This window comes from Nelumbo nucifera, chromosome 4, assembly GCF_055504915.1.
Source record: "Nelumbo nucifera cultivar China Antique chromosome 4, China Antique-T2T, whole genome shotgun sequence".
Classification (NCBI taxonomy): domain Eukaryota; kingdom Viridiplantae; phylum Streptophyta; class Magnoliopsida; order Proteales; family Nelumbonaceae; genus Nelumbo; species Nelumbo nucifera.
Window position 1 is genome coordinate 52510882 of NC_142652.1, and position 15446 is coordinate 52526327.

A 15446-nucleotide genomic window follows, 5' to 3' on the forward strand; every position below is an offset into this window, starting at 1 on the left:
CACTATCTTGCTCCCCTCCATTAATTGTTTTAGATTTGAAAAAACTGTGTATGCAGCCTTCCTCCCTTGGTAACCGTGCACAAGCTCCTACGTGAGCAGAGTGTTTGTATTTCAGATCTGCCGCACCCCCGGATAGATGCAATACTATCGCGGGGCCCTCAATGCATGACGAATGCCGAAAGCCCGGTTCTTGCATCGTTGCCATTCAGTAATGACGATCGTGCCGCAAATGGTCCGAGTATCCGACGCATTGTTTCCAGTTGTCTCCCAGAAACAACAAATGGAATTTGCAAATACAAATCAAAATAAAATATTAATAAAATTGGGGTGCAACACGAGGACTTCCAAGGAGGTCACCCATCCTAGTACTACTCTCGCCCAAGCACGCTTAACTTCGGAGTTCTGATGGGATCCGGTGCATTAGTGCTGGTATGATCGCACCCGTTTAATTCATGCTCGCTTAGATCTTTATGCACTATCTTGCTCCCCTCCATTAATTGTTTTAGATTTGAAAAAACTGTGTATGCAGCCTTCCTCCCTTGGTAACCGTGCACAAGTTCCTACGTGAGCAGAGTGTTTGTATTTCAGATCTGCCGCACCCCCGGATAGATGCAATACTATCGCGGGGCCCACAATGCATGACGAATGCCGAAAGCCCGGTTCTTGCATCGTTGCCATTCAGTAATGACGATCGTGCCGCAAATGGTCCGAGTATCCGACGCATTGTTTCCAGTTGTCTCCCAGAAACAACAAATGGAATTTGCAAATACAAATCAAAATAAAATATTAATAAAATTGGGGTGCAACACGAGGACTTCCCAGGAGGTCACCCATCCTAGTACTACTCTCGCCCAAGCACGCTTAACTTCGGAGTTCTGATGGGATCCGGTGCATTAGTGCTGGTATGATCGCACCCGTTTGATTCATGCTCGCTTAGATCTTTATGCACTATCTTGCTCCCCTCCATTAATTGTTTTAGACTTGAAAAAAACTGTGTATGCAGCCTTCCTCCCTTGGTAACCGTGCACAAGCTCTTACGTGAGCAGAGTGTTTGCTTTTTAGATCTGCCGCACCCCCGGATAGATGCAATACTATCGCGGGGCCCACAATGCACGACGAATGACAAAAGCCCGGTTTTTTCACGGTTCCCATTCAGTAATGACAATCGTGCCGCAAATGGTCCGAGTATCCGGCGCGTTGTTTGCGTTTGTCTCGCCGAAACGACAAATGGAATTTGCAAATACGATATCGAAATAAAATATTAATAAAATTGGGGTGCAACACGAGGACTTCCCAGGAGGTCACCCATCCTAGGACTACTCCCGCCCATGCACACTTAACTTCGGAGTTCTGATGGGATCCGGTGCATTAGTGCTGGTATGATCGCACCCGTTTAATTCATGCTCGCTTAGATCTTTATGCACTATCTTGCTCCCCTCCATTAATTGTTTTAGACTTGAAAAAAACTGTGTATGCAGCCTTCCTCCCTTGGTAACCGTGCACAAGCTCTTACGTGAGCAGAGTGTTTGCTTTTTAGATCTGCCGCACCCCCGGATAGATGCAATACTATCGCGGGGCCCACAATGCACGACGAATGCCAAAAGCCTGGTTTTTTCACGGTTCCCATTCAGTAATGACAATCGTGCCGCAAATGGTCCGAGTATCCGGCGCGTTGTTTGCGTTTGTCTCGCCGAAACGACAAATGGAATTTGCAAATACGATATCGAAATAAAATATTAATAAAATTGGGGTGCAACACGAGGACTTCCAAGGAGGTCACCCATCCTAGGACTACTCCCGCCCATGCACACTTAACTTCGGAGTTCTGATGGGATCCGGTGCATTAGTGCTGGTATGATCGCACCCGTTTAATTCATGCTCGCTTAGATCTTTATGCACTATCTTGCTCCCCTCCATTAATTGTTTTAGATTTGAAAAAACTGTGTATGCAGCCTTCCTCCCTTGGTAACCGTGCACAAGCTCCTACGTGAGCAGAGTGTTTGCATTTCAGATCTGCCGCACCCCCGGATAGATGCAATACTATCGCGGGGCCCACAATGCATGACGAATGCCGAAAGCCCGGTTCTTGCATCGTTGCCATTCAGTAATGACGATCGTGCCGCAAATTGTCCGAGTATCCGACGCATTGTTTCCAGTTGTCTCCCAGAAACAACAAATGGAATTTGCAAATACAAATCAAAATAAAATATTAATAAAATTGGGGTACAACACGAGGACTTCCCAGGAGGTCACCCATCCTAGTACTACTCTCGCCCAAGCACGCTTAACTTCGGAGTTCTGATGGGATCCGGTGCATTAGTGCTGGTATGATCGCACCCGTTTAATTCATGCTCGCTTAGATCTTTATGCACTATCTTGCTCCCCTCCATTAATTGTTTTAGATTTGAAAAAACTGTGTATGCAGCCTTCCTCCCTTGATAACCGTGCACAAGTTCCTACGTGAGCAGAGTGTTTGTATTTCAGATCTGCCGCACCCCCGGATAGATGCAATACTATCGCGGGGCCCACAATGCATGACGAATGCCGAAAGCCAGGTTCTTGCATCGTTGCCATTCAGTAATGACGATCGTGCCGCAAATGGTCCGAGTATCCGACGCATTGTTTCCAGTTGTCTCCCAGAAACAACAAATGGAATTTGCAAATACAAATCAAAATAAAATATTAATAAAATTGGGGTGCAACACGAGGACTTCCCAGGAGGTCACCCATCCTAGTACTACTCTCGCCCAAGCACGCTTAACTTCGGAGTTCTGATGGGATCCGGTGCATTAGTGCTGGTATGATCGCACCCGTTTAATTCATGCTCGCTTAGATCTTTATGCACTATCTTGCTCCCCTCCATTAATTGTTTTAGACTTGAAAAAAACTGTGTATGCAGCCTTCCTCCCTTGGTAACCGTGCACAAGCTCTTACGTGAGCAGAGTGTTTGCTTTTTAGATCTGCCGCACCCCCGGATAGATGCAATACTATCGCGGGGCCCACAATGCACGACGAATGCCAAAAGCCCGGTTTTTTCACGGTTCCCATTCAGTAATGACAATCGGGCCGCAAATGGTCCGAGTATCCGGCGCGTTGTTTGCGTTTGTCTCGCCGAAACGACAAATGGAATTTGCAAATACGATATCGAAATAAAATATTAATAAAATTGGGGTGCAACACGAGGACTTCCCAGGAGGTCACCCATCCTAGGACTACTCCCGCCCATGCACACTTAACTTCGGAGTTCTGATGGGATCCGGTGCATTAGTGCTGGTATGATCGCACCCGTTTAATTCATGCTCGCTTAGATCTTTATGCACTATCTTGCTCCCCTCCATTAATTGTTTTAGATTTGAAAAAACTGTGTACGCATCCTTCCTCCCTTGGTAACCGTGCACAAGCTCCTACGTGAGCAGAGTGTTTGCATTTCAGATCTGCCGCACCCCCGGATAGATGCAATACTATCGCGGGGCCCACAATGCATGACGAATGCCGAAAGCCCGGTTCTTGCATCGTTGCCATTCAGTAATGACGATCGTGCCTCAAATGGTCCGAGTATCCGACGCATTGTTTCCAGTTGTCTCCCAGAAACAACAAATGGAATTTGCAAATACAAATCAAAATAAAATATTAATAAAATTGGGGTGCAACACGAGGACTTCCAAGGAGGTCACCCATCCTAGTACTACTCTCGCCCAAGCACGCTTAACTTCGGAGTTCTGATGGGATCCGGTGCATTAGTGCTGGTATGATCGCACCCGTTTAATTCATGCTCGCTTAGATCTTTATGCACTATCTTGCTCCCCTCCATTAATTGTTTTAGATTTGAAAAAACTGTGTATGCAGCCTTCCTCCCTTGGTAACCGTGCACAAGCTCCTACGTGAGCAGAGTGTTTGTATTTCAGATCTGCCGCACCCCCGGATAGATGCAATACTATCGCGGGGCCCTCAATGCATGACGAATGCCGAAAGCCCGGTTCTTGCATCGTTGCCATTCAGTAATGACGATCGTGCCGCAAATGGTCCGAGTATCCGACGCATTGTTTCCAGTTGTCTCCCAGAAACAACAAATGGAATTTGCAAATACAAATCAAAATAAAATATTAATAAAATTGGGGTGCAACACGAGGACTTCCCAGGAGGTCACCCATCCTAGTACTACTCTCGCCCAAGCACGCTTAACTTCGGAGTTCTTATGGGATCCAGTGCATTAGTGCTGGTATGATCGCACCCGTTTAATTCATGCTCGCTTAGATCTTTATGCACTATCTTGCTCCCCTCCATTAATTGTTTTAGACTTGAAAAAAACTGTGTATGCAGCCTTCCTCCCTTGGTAACCGTGCACAAGCTCTTACGTGAGCAGAGTGTTTGCTTTTTAGATCTGCCGCACCCCCGGATAGATGCAATACTATCGCGGGGCCCACAATGCACGACGAATGCCAAAAGCCTGGTTTTTTCACGGTTCCCATTCAGTAATGACAATCGTGCCGCAAATGGTCCGAGTATCCGGCGCGTTGTTTGCGTTTGTCTCGCCGAAACGACAAATGGAATTTGCAAATACGATATCGAAATAAAATATTAATAAAATTGGGGTGCAACACGAGGACTTCCCAGGAGGTCACCCATCCTAGGACTACTCCCGCCCATGCACACTTAACTTCGGAGTTCTGATGGGATCCGATGCATTAGTGCTAGTATGATCGCACCCGGTTAATTCATGCTCGCTTAGATCTTTATGCACTATCTTGCTCCCCTCCATTAATTGTTTTAGACTTGAAAAAACTGTGTATGCAGCCTTCCTCCCTTGGTAACCGTGCACAAGCTCCTACGTGAGCAGAGTGTTTGCTTTTCAGATCTGCCGCACCCCCGGATAGATGCAATACTATCGCGGGGCCCACAATGCACGACGAATGCCAAAAGCCCGGTATTTGCACGGTTCCCATTCAGTAATGACGATCGTGCCGCAAATGGTCCGAGTATCCGGCGCGTTGTTTGAGTTTGTCTCGCCGAAACGACAAATGGAATTTGCAAATACGATATCGAAATAAAATATTAATAAAATTAGGGTGAAACACAAGGACTTCCGAGGAGGTCACCCATCCTAATACTACTCTCGCCCAAGCACACTTAACTTCGGAGTTCTGATGAGATCCGGTGCATTAGTGCTGGTATGATAGCACCCGTTTAATTCATGCTCGCTTAGATCTTTATGACCTATCTTGCTCCCTTCCATTAATTGTTTTAGATTTGAAAAAAATGTGTATGCAGCCTCTTTCCCTTGGTAACCGTGCACAAGCTCCTACGTGAGCGGAGTGTTTGTTTTTCAGATCTGCCGCACCTCCGGATAGATGCAATAGTATCGCGGGGCCCACAATGCATGACGAATGCCGAAAGCCCGGTTCTTGCATCGTGGCCATTCAGTAATGACGATCGTGCCGCAAATGGTCCGAGTATCCGACGCATTGTTTCCAGTATCTCCCAGAAACAACAAATGGAATTTGCAAATACAAATCAAAATAAAATAAAAATAAAATTGGGGTGCAACACGAGGACTTCCCAGGAGGTCACCCATCCTAGTACTACTCTCGCCCAAGCACGCTTAACTTCAGAGTTCTGATGGGATCCGGTGCATTAGTGCTGGTATGATCGCACCCGTTTAATTCATGCTCGCTTAGATCTTTATGCACTATCTTGCTCCCCTCCATTAATTGTTTTAGACTTGAAAAAACTGTGTATGCAGCCTTCCTCCCTTGGTAACCGTGCACAAGCTCTTACGTGAGCAGAGTGTTTGCTTTTTAGATCTGCCGCACCCCCGGATAGATGCAATACTATCGCGGGGCCCACAATGCACGACGAATGCCAAAAGCCCGGTTTTTGCACGGTTCTCATTCAGTAATGACGATCGTGCCGCAAATGGTCCGAGTATCCGGCGCGTTGTTTGCGTTTGTCTCGCCGAAACGACAAATGGAATATGCAAATACGATATCGAAATAAAATATTAATAAAATTGGGGTGCAACACGAGGACTTCCCAGGAGGTCACCCATCCTAGGACTACTCCCGCCCATGCACACTTAACTTCGGAGTTCTGATGGGATCCGGTGCATTAGTGCTGGTATGATCGCACCCGTTTAATTCATGCTCGCTTAGATCTTTATGCACTATCTTGCTCCCCTCCATTAATTGTTTTAGATTTGAAAAAACTGTGTATGCAGCCTTCCTCCCTTGGTAACCGTGCACAAGCTCCTACGTGAGCAGAGTGTTTGCATTTCAGATCTGCCGCACCCCCGGATAGATGCAATACTATCGCGGGGCCCACAATGCATGACGAATGCCGAAAGCCCGGTTCTTGCATCGTTGCCATTCAGTAATGACGATCGTGCCGCAAATGGTCCGAGTATCCGACGCATTGTTTCCAGTTGTCTCCCAGAAACAACAAATGGAATTTGCAAATACAAATCAAAATAAAATATTAATAAAATTGGGGTGCAACACGAGGACTTCCCAGGAGGTCACCCATCCTAGTACTACTCTCGCCCAAGCACGCTTAACTTCGGAGTTCTGATGGGATCCGGTGCATTAGTGCTGGTATGATCGCACCCGTTTAATTCATGCTCGCTAAGATCTTTATGCACTATCTTGCTCCCCTCCATTAATTGTTTTAGATTTGAAAAAACTGTGTATGCAGCCTTCCTCCCTTGGTAACCGTGCACAAGTTCCTACGTGAGCAGAGTGTTTGTATTTCAGATCTGCCGCACCCCCGGATAGATGCAATACTATCGCGGGGCCCACAATGCATGACGAATGCCGAAAGCCCGGTTCTTGCATCGTTGCCATTCAGTAATGACGATCGTGCCGCAAATGGTCCGAGTATCCGACGCATTGTTTCCAGTTGTCTCCCAGAAACAACAAATGGAATTTGCAAATACAAATCAAAATAAAATATTAATAAAATTGGGGTGCAACACGAGGACTTCCCAGGAGGTCACCCATCCTAGTACTACTCTCGCCCAAACACGCATAACTTCGGAGTTCTGATGGGATCCGGTGCATTAGTGCTGGTATGATCGCACCCGTTTAATTCATGCTCGCTTAGATCTTTATGCACTATCTTGCTCCCCTCCATTAATTGTTTTAGACTTGAAAAAAACTGTGTATGCAGCCTTCCTCCCTTGGTAACCGTGCACAAGCTCTTACGTGAGCAGAGTGTTTGCTTTTTAGATCTGCCGCACCCCCGGATAGATGCAATACTATCGCGGGGCCCACAATGCACGACGAATGCCAAAAGCCCGGTTTTTTCACGGTTCCCATTCAGTAATGACAATCGTGCCGCAAATGGTCCGAGTATCCGGCACGTTGTTTGCGTTTGTCTCGCCGAAACGACAAATGGAATTTGCAAATACGATATCGAAATAAAATATTAATAAAATTGGGGTGCAACACGAGGACTTCCCAGGAGGTCACCCATCCTAGGACTACTCCCGCCCATGCACACTTAACTTCGGAGTTCTGATGGGATCCGGTGCATTAGTGCTGGTATGATCGCACCCGTTTAATTCATGCTCGCTTAGATCTTTATGCACTATCTTGCTCCCCTCCATTAATTGTTTTAGATTTGAAAAAACTGTGTATGCAGCCTTCCTCCCTTGGTAACCGTGCACAAGCTCCTACGTGAGCAGAGTGTTTGCATTTCAGATCTGCCGCACCCCCGGATAGATGCAATACTATCGCGGGGCCCACAATGCATGACGAATGCCGAAAGCCCGGTTCTTGCATCGTTGCCATTCAGTAATGACGATCGTGCCGCAAATGGTCCGAGTATCCGACGCATTGTTTCCAGTTGTCTCCCAGAAACAACAAATGGAATTTGCAAATACAAATCAAAATAAAATATTAATAAAATTGGGGTGCAACACGAGGACTTCCAAGGAGGTCACCCATCCTAGTACTACTCTCGCCCAAGCACGCTTAACTTCGGAGTTCTGATGGGATCCGGTGCATTAGTGCTGGTATGATCGCACCCGTTTAATTCATGCTCGCTTAGATCTTTATGCACTATCTTGCTCCCCTCCATTAATTGTTTTAGATTTGAAAAAACTGTGTATGCAGCCTTCCTCCCTTGGTAACCGTGCACAAGCTCCTACGTGAGCAGAGTGTTTGTATTTCAGATCTGCCGCACCCCCGGATAGCTGCAATACTATCGCGGGGCCCACAATGCATGACGAATGCCGAAAGCCCGGTTCTTGCATCGTTGCCATTCAGTAATGACGATCGTGCCGCAAATGGTCCGAGTATCCGACGCATTGTTTCCAGTTGTCTCCCAGAAACAACAAATGGAATTTGCAAATACAAATCAAAATAAAATATTAATAAAATTGGGGTGCAACACGAGGACTTCCCAGGAGGTCACCCATCCTAGTACTACTCTCGCCCAAGCACGCTTAACTTCGGAGTTCTTATGGGATCCGGTGCATTAGTGCTGGTATGATCGCACCCGTTTAATTCATGCTCGCTTAGATCTTTATGCACTATATTGCTCCCCTCCATTAATTGTTTTAGACTTGAAAAAAACTGTGTATGCAGCCTTCCTCCCTTGGTAACCGTGCACAAGCTCTTACGTGAGCAGAGTGTTTGCTTTTTAGATCTGCCGCACCCCCGGATAGATGCAATACTATCGCGGGGCCCACAATGCACGACGAATGCCAAAAGCCTGGTTTTTTCACGGTTCCCATTCAGTAATGACAATCGTGCCGCAAATGGTCCGAGTATCCGGCGCGTTGTTTGCGTTTGTCTCGCCGAAACGACAAATGGAATTTGCAAATACGATATCGAAATAAAATATTAATAAAATTGGGGTGCAACACGAGGACTTCCCAGGAGGTCACCCATCCTAGGACTACTCCCGCCCATGCACACTTAACTTCGGAGTTCTGATGGGATCCGATGCATTACTGCTAGTATGATCGCACCCGCTTAATTCATGCTCGCTTAGATCTTTATGCACTATCTTGCTCCCCTCCATTAATTGTTTTAGATTTGAAAAAACTGTGTATGCAGCCTTCCTCCCTTGGTAACCGTGCACAAGCTCCTACGTGAGCAGAGTGTTTGTTTTTCAGATCTGCCGCACCCCCGGATAGATGCAATACTATCGCGGGGCCCACAATGCACGACGAATGCCAAAAGCCCGGTTTTTGCACGGTTCCCATTCAGTAATGACGATCGTGCCGCAAATGGTCCGAGTATCCGGCGCGTTGTTTGAGTTTGTCTCGCCGAAACGACAAATGGAATTTGCAAATACGATATCGAAATAAAATATTAATAAAATTAGGGTGAAACACAAGGACTTCCGAGGAGGTCACCCATCCTAATACTACTCTCGCCCAAGCACACTTAACTTCGGAGTTCTGATGAGATCCGGTGCATTAGTGCTGGTATGATAGCACCCGTTTAATTCATGCTCGCTTAGATCTTTATGACCTATCTTGCTCCCTTCCATTAATTGTTTTAGATTTGAAAAAAATGTGTATGCAGCCTCTTTCCCTTGGTAACCGTGCACAAGCTCCTACGTGAGCGGAGTGTTTGTTTTTCAGATCTGCCGCACCTCCGGATAGATGCAATAGTATCGCGGGGCCCACAATGCATGACGAATGCCGAAAGCCTGGTTCTTGCATCGTGGCCATTCAGTAATGACGATCGTGCCGCAAATGGTCCGAGTATCCGACGCATTGTTTCCAGTATCTCCCAGAAACAACAAATGGAATTTGCAAATACAAATCAAAATAAAATATTAATAAAATTGGGGTGCAACACGAGGACTTCCCAGGAGGTCACCCATCCTAGTACTACTCTCGCCCAAGCACGCTTAACTTCAGAGTTCTGATGGGATCCGGTGCATTAGTGCTGGTATGATCGCACCCGTTTAATTCATGCTCGCTTAGATCTTTATGCACTATCTTGCTCCCCTCCATTAATTGTTTTAGACTTGAAAAAACTGTGTATGCCGCCTTCCTCCCTTGGTAACCGTGCACAAGCTCTTACGTGAGCAGAGTGTTTGCTTTTTAGATCTGCCGCACCCCCGGATAGATGCAATACTATCGCGGGGCCCACAATGCACGACGAATGCCAAAAGCCCGGTTTTTGCACGGTTCTCATTCAGTAATGACGATTGTGCCGCAAATGGTCCGAGTATCCGGCGCGTTGTTTGCGTTTGTCTCGCCGAAACGACAAATGGAATTTGCAAATACGATATCGAAATAAAATATTAATAAAATTGGGGTGCAACACGAGGACTTCCCAGGAGGTCACCCATCCTAGGACTACTCCCGCCCATGCACACTTAAATTCGGAGTTCTAATGGGATCCGGTGCATTAGTGCTGGTATGATCGCACCCGTTTAATTCATGCTCGCTTAGATCTTTATGCACTATCTTGCTCCCCTCCATTAATTGTTTTAGATTTGAAAAAACTGTGTATGCAGCCTTCCTCCCTTGGTAACCGTGCACAAGCTCCTACGTGAGCAGAGTGTTTGCATTTCAGATCTGCCGCACCCCCGGATAGATGCAATACTATCGCGGGGCCCACAATGCATGACGAATGCCGAAAGCCCGGTTCTTGCATCGTTGCCATTCAGTAATGACGATCGTGCCGCAAATGGTCCGAGTATCCGACGCATTGTTTCCAGTTGTCTCCCAGAAACAACAAATGGAATTTGCAAATACAAATCAAAATAAAATATTAATAAAATTGCGGTGCAACACGAGGACTTCCCAGGAGGTCACCCATCCTAGTACTACTCTCGCCCAAGCACGCTTAACTTCGGAGTTCTGATGGGATCCGGTGCATTAGTGCTAGTATGATCGCACCCGTTTAATTCATGCTCGCTTAGATCTTTATGCACTATCTTGCTCCCCTCCATTAATTGTTTTAGATTTGAAAAAACTGTGTATGCAGCCTTCCTCCCTTGGTAACCGTGCACAAGTTCCTACGTGAGCAGAGTGTTTGTATTTCAGATCTGCCGCACCCCCGGATAGATGCAATACTATCGCGGGGCCCACAATGCATGACGAATGCCGAAAGCCCGGTTCTTGCATCGTTGCCATTCAGTAATGACGATCGTGCCGCAAATGGTCCGAGTATCCGACGCATTGTTTCCAGTTGTCTCCCAGAAACAACAAATGGAATTTGCAAATACAAATCAAAATAAAATATTAATAAAATTGGGGTGCAACACGAGGACTTCCCAGGAGGTCACCCATCCTAGTACTACTCTCGCCCAAGCACGCTTAACTTCGGAGTTCTGATGGGATCCGGTGCATTAGTGCTGGTATGATCGCACCCGTTTGATTCATGCTCGCTTAGATCTTTATGCACTATCTTGCTCCCCTCCATTAATTGTTTTAGACTTGAAAAAAACTGTGTATGCAGCCTTCCTCCCTTGGTAACCGTGCACAAGCTCTTACGTGAGCAGAGTGTTTGCTTTTTAGATCTGCCGCACCCCCGGATAGATGCAATACTATCGCGGGGCCCACAATGCACGACGAATGACAAAAGCCCGGTTTTTTCACGGTTCCCATTCAGTAATGACAATCGTGCCGCAAATGGTCCGAGTATCCGGCGCGTTGTTTGCGTTTGTCTCGCCGAAACGACAAATGGAATTTGCAAATACGATATCGAAATAAAATATTAATAAAATTGGGGTGCAACACGAGGACTTCCCAGGAGGTCACCCATCCTAGGACTACTCCCGCCCATGCACACTTAACTTCGGAGTTCTGATGGGATCCGGTGCATTAGTGCTGGTATGATCGCACCCGTTTAATTCATGCTCGCTTAGATCTTTATGCACTATCTTGCTCCCCTCCATTAATTGTTTTAGATTTGAAAAAACTGTGTATGCAGCCTTCCTCCCTTGGTAACCGTGCACAAGCTCCTACGTGAGCAGAGTGTTTGCATTTCAGATCTGCCGCACCCCCGGATAGATGCAATACTATCGCGGGGCCCACAATGCATGACGAATGCCGAAAGCCCGGTTCTTGCATCGTTGCCATTCAGTAATGACGATCGTGCCGCAAATGGTCCGAGTATCCGACGCATTGTTTCCAGTTGTCTCCCAGAAACAACAAATGGAATTTGCAAATACAAATCAAAATAAAATATTAATAAAATTGGGGTGCAACACGAGGACTTCCAAGGAGGTCACCCATCCTAGTACTACTCTCGCCCAAGCACGCTTAACTTCGGAGTTCTGATGGGATCCGGTGCATTAGTGCTGGTATGATCGCACCCGTTTAATTCATGCTCGCTTAGATCTTTATGCACTATCTTGCTCCCCTCCATTAATTGTTTTAGATTTGAAAAAACTGTGTATGCAGCCTTCCTCCCTTGGTAACCGTGCACAAGCTCCTACGTGAGCAGAGTGTTTGTATTTCAGATCTGCCGCACCCCCGGATAGATGCAATACTATCGCGGGGCCCACAATGCATGACGAATGCCGAAAGCCCGGTTCTTGCATCGTTGCCATTCAGTAATGACGATCGTGCCGCAAATGGTCCGAGTATCCGACGCATTGTTTCCAGTTGTCTCCCAGAAACAACAAATGGAATTTGCAAATACAAATCAAAATAAAATATTAATAAAATTGGGGTGCAACACGAGGACTTCCCAGGAGGTCACCCATCCTAGTACTACTCTCGCCCAAGCACGCTTAACTTCGGAGTTCTTATGGGATCCGGTGCATTAGTGCTGGTATGATCGCACCCGTTTAATTCATGCTCGCTTAGATCTTTATGCACTATCTTGCTCCCCTCCATTAATTGTTTTAGACTTGAAAAAAACTGTGTATGCAGCCTTCCTCCCTTGGTAACCGTGCACAAGCTCTTACGTGAGCAGAGTGTTTGCTTTTTAGATCTGCCGCACCCCCGGATAGATGCAATACAATCGCGGGGCCCACAATGCACGACGAATGCCAAAAGCCTGGTTTTTTCACGGTTCCCATTCAGTAATGACAATCGTGCCGCAAATGGTCCGAGTATCCGGCGCGTTGTTTGCGTTTGTCTCGCCGAAACGACAAATGGAATTTGCAAATACGATATCGAAATAAAATATTAATAAAATTGGGGTGCAACACGAGGACTTCCAAGGAGGTCACCCGTCCTAGGACTACTCCCGCCCATGCACACTTAACTTCGGAGTTCTGATGGGATCCGATGCATTAGTGCTAGTATGATCGCACCCGCTTAATTCATGCTCGCTTAGATCTTTATGCACTATCTTGCTCCCCTCCATTAATTGTTTTAGACTTGAAAAAACTGTGTATGCAGCCTTCCTCCCTTGGTAACCGTGCACAAGCTCCTACGTGAGCAGAGTGTTTGTTTTTCAGATCTGCCGCACCCCCGGATAGATGCAATACTATCGCGGGGCCCACAATGCACGACGAATGCCAAAAGCCCGGTTTTTGCACGGTTCCCATTCAGTAATGACGATCGTGCCGCAAATGGTCCGAGTATCCGGCGCGTTGTTTGAGTTTGTCTCGCCGAAACGACAAATGGAATTTGCAAATACGATATCGAAATAAAATATTAATAAAATTAGGGTGAAACACAAGGACTTCCGAGGAGGTCACCCATCCTAATACTACTCTCGCCCAAGCACACTTAACTTCGGAGTTCTGATGAGATCCGGTGCATTAGTGCTGGTATGATAGCACCCGTTTAATTCATGCTCGCTTAGATCTTTATGACCTATCTTGCTCCCTTCCATTAATTGTTTTAGATTTGAAAAAAATGTGTATGCAGCCTCTTTCCCTTGGTAACCGTGCACAAGCTCCTACGTGAGCGGAGTGTTTGTTTTTCAGATCTGCCGCACCTCCGGATAGATGCAATAGTATCGCGGGGCCCACAATGCATGACGAATGCCGAAAGCCCGGTTCTTGCATCGTGGCCATTCAGTAATGACGATCGTGCCGCAAATGGTCCGAGTATCCGACGCATTGTTTCCAGTATCTCCCAGAAACAACAAATGGAATTTGCAAATACAAATCAAAATAAAATATTAATAAAATTGGGGTGCAACACGAGGACTTCCCAGGAGGTCACCCATCCTAGTACTACTCTCGCCCAAGCACGCTTAACTTCAGAGTTCTGATGGGATCCGGTGCATTAGTGCTGGTATGATCGCACCCGTTTAATTCATGCTCGCTTAGATCTTTATGCACTATCTTGCTCCCCTCCATTAATTGTTTTAGACTTGAAAAAACTGTGTATGCAGCCTTCCTCCCTTGGTAACCGTGCACAAGCTCTTACGTGAGCAGAGTGTTTGCTTTTTAGATCTGCCGCACCCCCGGATAGATGCAATACTATCGCGGGGCCCACAATGCACGACGAATGCCAAAAGCCCGGTTTTTGCACGATTCTCATTCAGTAATGACGATTGTGCCGCAAATGGTCCGAGTATCCGGCGCGTTGTTTGCGTTTGTCTCGCCGAAACGACAAATGGAATTTGCAAATACGATATCGAAATAAAATATTAATAAAATTGGGGTGCAACACGAGGACTTCCCAGGAGGTCACCCATCCTAGGACTACTCCCGCCCATGCACACTTAAATTCGGAGTTCTGATGGGATCCGGTGCATTAGTGCTGGTATGATCGCACCCGTTTAATTCATGCTCGCTTAGATCTTTATGCACTATCTTGCTCCCCTCCATTAATTGTTTTAGATTTGAAAAAACTGTGTATGCAGCCTTCCTCCCTTGGTAACCGTGCACAAGCTCCTACGTGAGCAGAGTGTTTGCATTTCAGATCTGCCGCACCCCCGGATAGATGCAATACTATCGCGGGGCCCACAATGCATGACGAATGCCGAAAGCCCGGTTCTTGCATCGTTGCCATTCAGTAATGACGATCGTGCCGCAAATGGTCCGAGTATCCGACGCATTGTTTCCAGTTGTCTCCCAGAAACAACAAATGGAATTTGCAAATACAAATCAAAATAAAATATTAATAAAATTGGGGTGCAACACGAGGACTTCCCAAGAGGTCACCCATCCTAGTACTACTCTCGCCCAAGCACGCTTAACTTCGGAGTTCTGATGGGATCCGGTGCATTAGTGCTGGTATGATCGCACCCGTTTAATTCATGCTCGCTTAGATCTTTATGCACTATCTTGCTCCCCTCCATTAATTGTTTTAGATTTGAAAAAACTGTGTATGATGCCTTCCTCCCTTGGTAACCGTGCACAAGTTCCTACGTGTGCAGAGTGTTTGTATTTCAGATCTGCCGCACCCCCGGATAGATGCAATACTATCGCAGGGCCCACAATGCATGACGAATGCCGAAAGCCCGGTTCTTGCATCGTTGCCATTCAGTAATGACGATCGTGCCGCAAATGGTCCGAGTATCCGACGCATTGTTTCCAGTTGTCTCCCAGAAACAACAAATGGAATTTGC

General features: G+C 46.6%; 27 non-coding genes and 5 pseudogenes across 27 annotated transcripts; all 32 read right to left on the bottom strand.

The window, feature by feature from the left end:
* Positions 1–324: 324 nt before the first annotated feature.
* On the bottom strand, positions 325–443 carry LOC148797347 (5S ribosomal RNA). Its single transcript, XR_016071938.1, has one exon. It is a non-coding gene; the product is annotated as a 5S ribosomal RNA (ribosomal RNA).
* Positions 444–797: 354 nt separating this feature from the next.
* LOC148797348 (5S ribosomal RNA) lies at positions 798–916 on the bottom strand. The gene has a single exon (XR_016074398.1). It is a non-coding gene; the product is annotated as a 5S ribosomal RNA (ribosomal RNA).
* A 356-nt stretch (positions 917–1272) lies between these two features.
* On the bottom strand, positions 1273–1391 carry LOC148797349 (5S ribosomal RNA). Its single transcript, XR_016074112.1, has one exon. It is a non-coding gene; the product is annotated as a 5S ribosomal RNA (ribosomal RNA).
* A 356-nt stretch (positions 1392–1747) lies between these two features.
* Positions 1748–1866, bottom strand: LOC148797350 (5S ribosomal RNA). Its single transcript, XR_016069128.1, has one exon. It is a non-coding gene; the product is annotated as a 5S ribosomal RNA (ribosomal RNA).
* A 354-nt stretch (positions 1867–2220) lies between these two features.
* Positions 2221–2339, bottom strand: LOC148797351 (5S ribosomal RNA). The gene has a single exon (XR_016071692.1). It is a non-coding gene; the product is annotated as a 5S ribosomal RNA (ribosomal RNA).
* A 354-nt stretch (positions 2340–2693) lies between these two features.
* Positions 2694–2812, bottom strand: LOC148797352 (5S ribosomal RNA). The gene has a single exon (XR_016074409.1). It is a non-coding gene; the product is annotated as a 5S ribosomal RNA (ribosomal RNA).
* A 356-nt stretch (positions 2813–3168) lies between these two features.
* On the bottom strand, positions 3169–3287 carry LOC148797353 (5S ribosomal RNA). The gene has a single exon (XR_016074113.1). It is a non-coding gene; the product is annotated as a 5S ribosomal RNA (ribosomal RNA).
* Positions 3288–3641: 354 nt separating this feature from the next.
* Positions 3642–3760, bottom strand: LOC148797354 (5S ribosomal RNA). The gene has a single exon (XR_016071939.1). It is a non-coding gene; the product is annotated as a 5S ribosomal RNA (ribosomal RNA).
* A 354-nt stretch (positions 3761–4114) lies between these two features.
* On the bottom strand, positions 4115–4233 carry LOC148797355 (5S ribosomal RNA). The gene has a single exon (XR_016072753.1). It is a non-coding gene; the product is annotated as a 5S ribosomal RNA (ribosomal RNA).
* Positions 4234–4589: 356 nt separating this feature from the next.
* LOC148797356 (5S ribosomal RNA) lies at positions 4590–4708 on the bottom strand. Its single transcript, XR_016070205.1, has one exon. It is a non-coding gene; the product is annotated as a 5S ribosomal RNA (ribosomal RNA).
* A 355-nt stretch (positions 4709–5063) lies between these two features.
* LOC148797357 (5S ribosomal RNA) lies at positions 5064–5182 on the bottom strand (annotated as a pseudogene).
* A 353-nt stretch (positions 5183–5535) lies between these two features.
* LOC148797358 (5S ribosomal RNA) lies at positions 5536–5654 on the bottom strand. The gene has a single exon (XR_016071415.1). It is a non-coding gene; the product is annotated as a 5S ribosomal RNA (ribosomal RNA).
* Positions 5655–6009: 355 nt separating this feature from the next.
* On the bottom strand, positions 6010–6128 carry LOC148797359 (5S ribosomal RNA). The gene has a single exon (XR_016074115.1). It is a non-coding gene; the product is annotated as a 5S ribosomal RNA (ribosomal RNA).
* A 354-nt stretch (positions 6129–6482) lies between these two features.
* Positions 6483–6601, bottom strand: LOC148797360 (5S ribosomal RNA). Its single transcript, XR_016074421.1, has one exon. It is a non-coding gene; the product is annotated as a 5S ribosomal RNA (ribosomal RNA).
* A 354-nt stretch (positions 6602–6955) lies between these two features.
* Positions 6956–7074, bottom strand: LOC148797361 (5S ribosomal RNA). The gene has a single exon (XR_016074592.1). It is a non-coding gene; the product is annotated as a 5S ribosomal RNA (ribosomal RNA).
* A 356-nt stretch (positions 7075–7430) lies between these two features.
* On the bottom strand, positions 7431–7549 carry LOC148797362 (5S ribosomal RNA). Its single transcript, XR_016074116.1, has one exon. It is a non-coding gene; the product is annotated as a 5S ribosomal RNA (ribosomal RNA).
* A 354-nt stretch (positions 7550–7903) lies between these two features.
* Positions 7904–8022, bottom strand: LOC148797363 (5S ribosomal RNA). The gene has a single exon (XR_016071940.1). It is a non-coding gene; the product is annotated as a 5S ribosomal RNA (ribosomal RNA).
* A 354-nt stretch (positions 8023–8376) lies between these two features.
* Positions 8377–8495, bottom strand: LOC148797364 (5S ribosomal RNA). Its single transcript, XR_016071271.1, has one exon. It is a non-coding gene; the product is annotated as a 5S ribosomal RNA (ribosomal RNA).
* Positions 8496–8851: 356 nt separating this feature from the next.
* LOC148797365 (5S ribosomal RNA) lies at positions 8852–8970 on the bottom strand (annotated as a pseudogene).
* A 355-nt stretch (positions 8971–9325) lies between these two features.
* LOC148797366 (5S ribosomal RNA) lies at positions 9326–9444 on the bottom strand (annotated as a pseudogene).
* A 353-nt stretch (positions 9445–9797) lies between these two features.
* Positions 9798–9916, bottom strand: LOC148797367 (5S ribosomal RNA). The gene has a single exon (XR_016071416.1). It is a non-coding gene; the product is annotated as a 5S ribosomal RNA (ribosomal RNA).
* A 355-nt stretch (positions 9917–10271) lies between these two features.
* LOC148797368 (5S ribosomal RNA) lies at positions 10272–10390 on the bottom strand. Its single transcript, XR_016070106.1, has one exon. It is a non-coding gene; the product is annotated as a 5S ribosomal RNA (ribosomal RNA).
* Positions 10391–10744: 354 nt separating this feature from the next.
* LOC148797369 (5S ribosomal RNA) lies at positions 10745–10863 on the bottom strand. The gene has a single exon (XR_016073441.1). It is a non-coding gene; the product is annotated as a 5S ribosomal RNA (ribosomal RNA).
* Positions 10864–11217: 354 nt separating this feature from the next.
* Positions 11218–11336, bottom strand: LOC148797370 (5S ribosomal RNA). The gene has a single exon (XR_016074432.1). It is a non-coding gene; the product is annotated as a 5S ribosomal RNA (ribosomal RNA).
* Positions 11337–11692: 356 nt separating this feature from the next.
* LOC148797371 (5S ribosomal RNA) lies at positions 11693–11811 on the bottom strand. The gene has a single exon (XR_016074118.1). It is a non-coding gene; the product is annotated as a 5S ribosomal RNA (ribosomal RNA).
* Positions 11812–12165: 354 nt separating this feature from the next.
* LOC148797372 (5S ribosomal RNA) lies at positions 12166–12284 on the bottom strand. The gene has a single exon (XR_016071941.1). It is a non-coding gene; the product is annotated as a 5S ribosomal RNA (ribosomal RNA).
* A 354-nt stretch (positions 12285–12638) lies between these two features.
* On the bottom strand, positions 12639–12757 carry LOC148797373 (5S ribosomal RNA). The gene has a single exon (XR_016071272.1). It is a non-coding gene; the product is annotated as a 5S ribosomal RNA (ribosomal RNA).
* Positions 12758–13113: 356 nt separating this feature from the next.
* On the bottom strand, positions 13114–13232 carry LOC148797374 (5S ribosomal RNA; annotated as a pseudogene).
* Positions 13233–13587: 355 nt separating this feature from the next.
* LOC148797375 (5S ribosomal RNA) lies at positions 13588–13706 on the bottom strand (annotated as a pseudogene).
* Positions 13707–14059: 353 nt separating this feature from the next.
* On the bottom strand, positions 14060–14178 carry LOC148797376 (5S ribosomal RNA). The gene has a single exon (XR_016071417.1). It is a non-coding gene; the product is annotated as a 5S ribosomal RNA (ribosomal RNA).
* A 355-nt stretch (positions 14179–14533) lies between these two features.
* LOC148797377 (5S ribosomal RNA) lies at positions 14534–14652 on the bottom strand. Its single transcript, XR_016069768.1, has one exon. It is a non-coding gene; the product is annotated as a 5S ribosomal RNA (ribosomal RNA).
* Positions 14653–15006: 354 nt separating this feature from the next.
* Positions 15007–15125, bottom strand: LOC148797378 (5S ribosomal RNA). Its single transcript, XR_016069428.1, has one exon. It is a non-coding gene; the product is annotated as a 5S ribosomal RNA (ribosomal RNA).
* Positions 15126–15446: the final 321 nt, after the last annotated feature.